At 31.4% G+C, this 6,000-nt stretch overlaps 1 pseudogene; it reads right to left on the bottom strand.

The window, feature by feature from the left end:
- Positions 1–1,390: 1,390 nt before the first annotated feature.
- Positions 1,391–3,106, bottom strand: LOC146884390 (uncharacterized; annotated as a pseudogene).
- Between the last annotated feature and the right edge of the window lie 2,894 nt (positions 3,107–6,000).

The raw sequence follows: 6,000 nt of genomic DNA, 5'->3' as shown, positions 1-6,000 counted from the left end.
GAGTGTGTATAAAATGTTACAAGAGGTGTGTTGTATATACACACAAAATTAACCCTATAAACCATAAGTAAATGAGCCTAAAACATGGGCCTATGCTAATCGTGTTCTCTATCTCTGAATTTGTATCATCATCATCATCATAAGATCATTGTCTAGGTCTTCATGGAGTTAAAGGCAAGGCAGAGTGGGTTGGCCCGTTTATAAAATTAAATATTCTCCTTTTTCAATCCCCACACCATTCATCATGCTTTTTCTGTAAGTTCTTATTATTATTATTATTATTGTTGTTGTTGTTGTTGTTGTTATTGTTGTTATTATTATTTTTATTATTATTATTATTATTATTATTATTTATTATTATGTATAATCATTGAATATAAGATAATGATTTTAGTTCTCAAAAATGGAATATCTTTTTATGCATTTTTATGTTAACAAATTTGTATCTATCTTGTTGTAAGGTAACATGTAGCTATTGTACTTTAGTTATAATCTTCGTTGCTATTGTTTCTTGTCTTTGATTAATTAGACTAATTGAAATTATTTCAATAGGAAATGAATATCAATTATTATGGAAAAATAAAAACGTTTTTATTTAGCTAATCTCAAATGTGGGCCAACCTGTGAGCCCGCAGGCCAACCCGTAGGGTAGGAAGAGCCATGAAAATAAAGTCGTTTTGAACTATGGGGTGGGCCAGCTTGACCCTCACTTTACAGGCCAAAATGTAGGGCAGGCCAAAACGGGTTGGGTTGACCCACTTTGCCATCTCTATCATTGTCATCATAAAAGTAATATTGTGTTATAGATTAAATATTTCATTGATAAGTGTCGGTAAAGTATTATAAAGTATCAGACACGAATACATTATCCAAATACAAGTATCAATCCATCATAGATGACAACAATCTAATGCTAACGACTCCAAACCCACTGTCTTTTGAAGTTTCCTGTGGACTATGAGATCGAGGCCCACTACAAGTTGGGCTATGAGCTGGGCTTGGGCATGTTTGGCGTCGCGTTCCTTACGATGAGAAAATAAAAATATTAAAACTCATAATAGCACATAGGGAAGTTTTAAGAGTTGATAACCATAAGTGAACAACAAACGCCAACTAAATAAGCATGAATGCTAAGCATAAATTTTATGAATAAGATATCATAGCAAGGATTAAAGGCCACGGTTATCAAATCGAGATTTGTATCGTGAATCATTTTTGTGATTTTTTTAAAATCGTGAATCGAATCTTATTATGAATCGTAAGATACATGATAAAATAAAATATAATACATTTAAGTAAAAATAAGTGATATGAAAAAAAATTAAAAATATTCAATCCATGAGAAGATACTATTTCCTATATTTAAATGTTACATCTTAATTTTATTCTTTCATTCATCATCTCCAATATCAATGTCACTTGGATCATCTTCCTCATCTAATATAACATTTTGTGGCAATTCATCTTCATATTCATCCTTTTTCTCAACTTCTTGAATCATTCCTTCAATTTCATTATCATTTGCTTTTGTGGTAGATTTTCCCTTTTTGTTTAAGTTTCTTGGACCCCTTTTCCTTTTCTTGCTTGGAGCTCCCTCATCAAGAGTAAAAGATTCATGTATATCCATCCATGAAACATCGTTTGGTAGATAATGATCCTCTTTTTTAGTAATTCACTCTTCTCTAACCTTTTGTCTCATCTCAAGTTGAAGATTATATTTAACAAAGACAAGAGCATTTAATCTTTGTTGTTCCAAGCGATTTCTTCTTTTGGTATGAACTTGATCAAATATGCTCCAGTTTCTTTCACAACCAGTAGCACTACATGTGAGACTTAAAATCCTCATTGCTAGATTTTGCAACTCTTTACCCCCAACACCATAACTTTCCCATCAAAGAATGTAATGTCAAATAAAAAACTAACATTTATAATTGTGAAATTATTCTTTTAATAAAATCTTGAAAAATAAATAAATTTTATACCAGGTTGCTTCTTATCCCTAGTGTCAATTTTCACCCTTCTTCCAACTAACCCTTTGGATTCCTTAAATCTGTCAAGTTGTTGATCAAGTTGAATCTAATACTTCTATCTGGGATCATTTTTTCTATGGTCTCATACAAACCATATGAAACCTCTTCATCCGGATTGAAGTTTTTTTCATAATGAAATCTGATATAAAAATAAAAAGTAAGTATTAAAATCTATCATTATGAAATTGTAATATAAGAAAGTATAGTGTTATAGTTACTTACTTAGGATTAAGGTAGTAAGCAACAACATGAAGAGGTGTATGTAACTGCTAATTCCAACCAGTATCAATTATACACCTCTTTATAACGAGATTCTTCAATCTTGAAATTTGCAACTATTTGCTCTTTAGCTCTATCCATAGTTTCATAAATATATGGCATTGTAGGTTTTGAGTCTCCATCCACAAGCCTTAGTGTTTTCACAAGTGGAGTGACACACTACAAGCAATATTGGATAGATTTCCAAAATCTATCATCAGATAAAATAATGCTCACTACTTGCTTACCTTCAGTCTCACTAGCATTTTTCTATTGTGCTATACATTGAAGGGTTAGAAAATCAGTTGCAAATCTTGTGACTACTAGTCGAGCTAATTCTTTTCCTTTAGAAAATTTTCTATATAAATTTAGGACTTATGTGTGTCTATAAATGAAATTTATGACTTTTTTTTGACATTTTTCTCCAAACTAGATTGAATATTGTCAACTGCTTTTTTAAGATAAGATACTCTGACTTCATGATAAGTTGGAGGCTTTAAACCCTTTCAATATTCCCCGATAGATTTCAACATTTGGGTAAATAAGGAGTTTCTTACCAAATTAAATGGCAAAGCATTCCCATATATGTAGTTGCAAATATCTTGAATCACTAACTCTCTATCTTTAAACATTTCATTTATGGTTTTCTGTTTTCTAACTCTTTGTTTCCCCTTCTTACTCCATTTGTTTTCTACCTGATTTGCTTCTTTGATTTTTTCTTTATCTTCTAACAACTTCAAAAACATTTCTCTAACGTTATTAGGAACAAATGTACAAGCAATGACATTCACCTTTGTTCCAACAAGATGATGTTTCATTCTTGCAACACCACCCCAACAAGTATGAACAATATTTGCGCTTGACTAAAAGTCTATGAGGAGGAACACTCTCACAATGATTCCGTGTAATATCTATTTCTTTCTTTCTCTTTCTTTGACTCATACTCTTTACTTCTACAAATACGAATAAATTCAAACTGATCTTTCTTCCTAAAAAAACAAAATATAAACAATATAATTAACATTCTGGATAAAAAAAAAATAACAGTCAAAATATAATTCTAAAGTTAAAGTCAAAATATCATTCTGGATAAAGTTGAAGAAAGTTCACGTGACATGATCATGGATAAAAATATGAATTTTTATTTCACGTGACATGATCATAAAGATTCATTCTGGATAAAATATGAAGTTTTATTTCTAACGAAAAGTAAACATATATGAAATCTAGAAGTAAACTAAAAGCAAAGAAAGATCACATGAACATTTAAGAAAAAGGTAAGATAAAAATTTGAGGTGATGTGCAGTTACTTTTACAATAAATTAAATATTATTAAAATTCAAAATCTAGATACTTTATCAAAAAGCAAGATATTAAAATAGTGTTGAAATATATTCATAATGAAAACATTTGAGCCATTTTAGAGGCGGGACATGCAAACTTGTTCTCGTCTTAACTCCAAGTTGTTTTCTTTTTCACGATGTTTTCTTCTTCAGGATGGTTCTTTACAATTGCTTTCTTGGATGGTGCTAGTAGCTTCTCGGGCAGTTAGGTTTTCTGCTTCTTCTTTCCTCTTTCACTTTTTGCTTCTTCTCCACCTTCTTATGCATCTCATATTTATTTCCCTTCTTAATTTATAAGAAAATATCCATCCTATGTGACTCTTCATTTTGTTGGTTTATTTCATTTTCGATGTGTATTGTATGCAGCGTGAAGCATGTGATGTGTGTAGCGTGTAGACAATGTGTCGTTCGTGAGAAGTGTATTTTGGGGAAATGTGAGCGTGGGCAGAATCAGGTGAAACGAAATTGAATCGGGAATCATACGATTCATCTGATTCATCTCATGATTCAAGTGAGAAAACAATTCATCTACTGATACGTATCGTGGGACCAAAAATTTGAACAGTATCGCCATACGAATTGTACGATTCATACAATTCTAACTACCATGTTAAAGACTACTAGCCTCTTGTTTTATGAGATAAACTAGTATATAAATTAACACATGTAACTTTTTTCATCGTTTGCTCTCTGCACTGAAGCAAATTTTGTAGTGTGCTCATTCATATCTAATTTTCATCTTTGGAATCTAGTACTGTTTTGACATTTGTTAACACCATTGAAATTTTAAGGTCAACCACTCTGCGCTATTATTTAGGATTGATAATTATAATGTTAGCCAACACATGGATAACTACACACTAAATTTGATATTTTTTACTCAAATTTAAGAATATACACTTTCATCTGCAGGACAGAAAATCAAAAGTGAAATGAGTGTTTTAATTTTTCATGTTCTTTGTTTGGTAAGATAGAGATGAAAGGAAGACAAATTTAGGAAAACCTAAACATCTCAACTCAATGTAGAAAGTCGAACATGCTTTATTCTAAGATGAGATTCACTGCAAATGTAATGTTCTCACCCTCTCTATTGCAATGGAGCCACAAAAAGAAGCCATTGACACCTCCTCACTTCCTCCTCCAGCATCCTCTTGATATTCTTTTTTTCATAGCATTAGGAAAATTTACAAAAGTGGGATAACTTGAAACGTAATTTACAAATCTGGGCCAGTTGACTGAAAATTTACATGGTAGGGGTGAAGTCGTTCAGACATTACACGACATACCAAGCGAAGTCGTTATGACTAGCAATGTTTTTTTCACAAAACTTTAAAAAGTTCAAACCATTATCAGTGGTAACGACTTCTATGTTAGCAATGGAGGAAAGTCGCTAGCACTCTTAACGATTTCTCTGTGATGTCGTTGCACGTGCTAACGACTTCATTTATGTTATATTTATTTTTTAATATTAGTTAAATTTTATTATTTTATATTAGTTAATATTAGTTAATTGTTTTAATATTACTTAATTGTCGAATACGTTTTAGTTTTTGCTTATTTATCCATTAATAATAAATGTGCGATATTTTTTTTACATAATTAGAAAAAGGAAGATGAAAAATTTAATTAGATAAATGGAAAATGATAATCAAAATGTGAAATTCATCTTATAAGAAAATGTAAAAGTAGACTTAGGAAAAACTACTAACGATAAGGACAATTTCCCATGTGTCATTTTTACAATATGAACATTTAGTTCATTTATTTGGATCTGGTTGATCCATGTCATTGTGGATATGAGTAGTTGAAGGTCTTCCAAGTGCCCTACAACACGTGTGTGGGTTTGGAATGAAATCAGGTCCGGTGTATGTGGACCAATAATCTTTATTTTTAACCGGATGAAACTAGAGTTCATAAGCCTTGTTGACAGTGCTAAGGCTATAAATAGAATGGATGTATTTGGTTAAATGTAAATGGGAGAAACAACAAACAATTATCACATGATGACAAGGTAGTCGAAGAGTTTGGAAATGACCACAATCACACCACCAATAATTTAATTTAACAATGAAAGACATAGGTTGACAATGATCATCATGTGGAGAAAATATCTCTTGAACCTCAAATTCAGAATTTTGTCTTAAGTGTCTGCACACTTGACATAAGCCTGCTTGTTGTTGACTTTTTCTAATAATAATAGTTATGTATTCTGGATATTGATGTCCTGCTTATAACATCGAACTTGCCTTTAGGCCTCGCTCAACAAACCACGAAGAAATTCTTTCAAATGTTGCCTTAATTAGAGCACAAATGGGTAATGTATGATTGATTGTGGTGTTACATGCTCCCACAACAATTGAAAAAGCTAG

This window comes from Vigna unguiculata, chromosome 8 (genome assembly GCF_037176805.1).
Source record: "Vigna unguiculata cultivar grain cowpea cultivar isolate G323 ecotype 2 chromosome 8, ASM3717680v1, whole genome shotgun sequence".
Taxonomy (NCBI): domain Eukaryota; kingdom Viridiplantae; phylum Streptophyta; class Magnoliopsida; order Fabales; family Fabaceae; genus Vigna; species Vigna unguiculata.
This window is presented reverse-complemented; position numbering and strand designations above follow the sequence as displayed.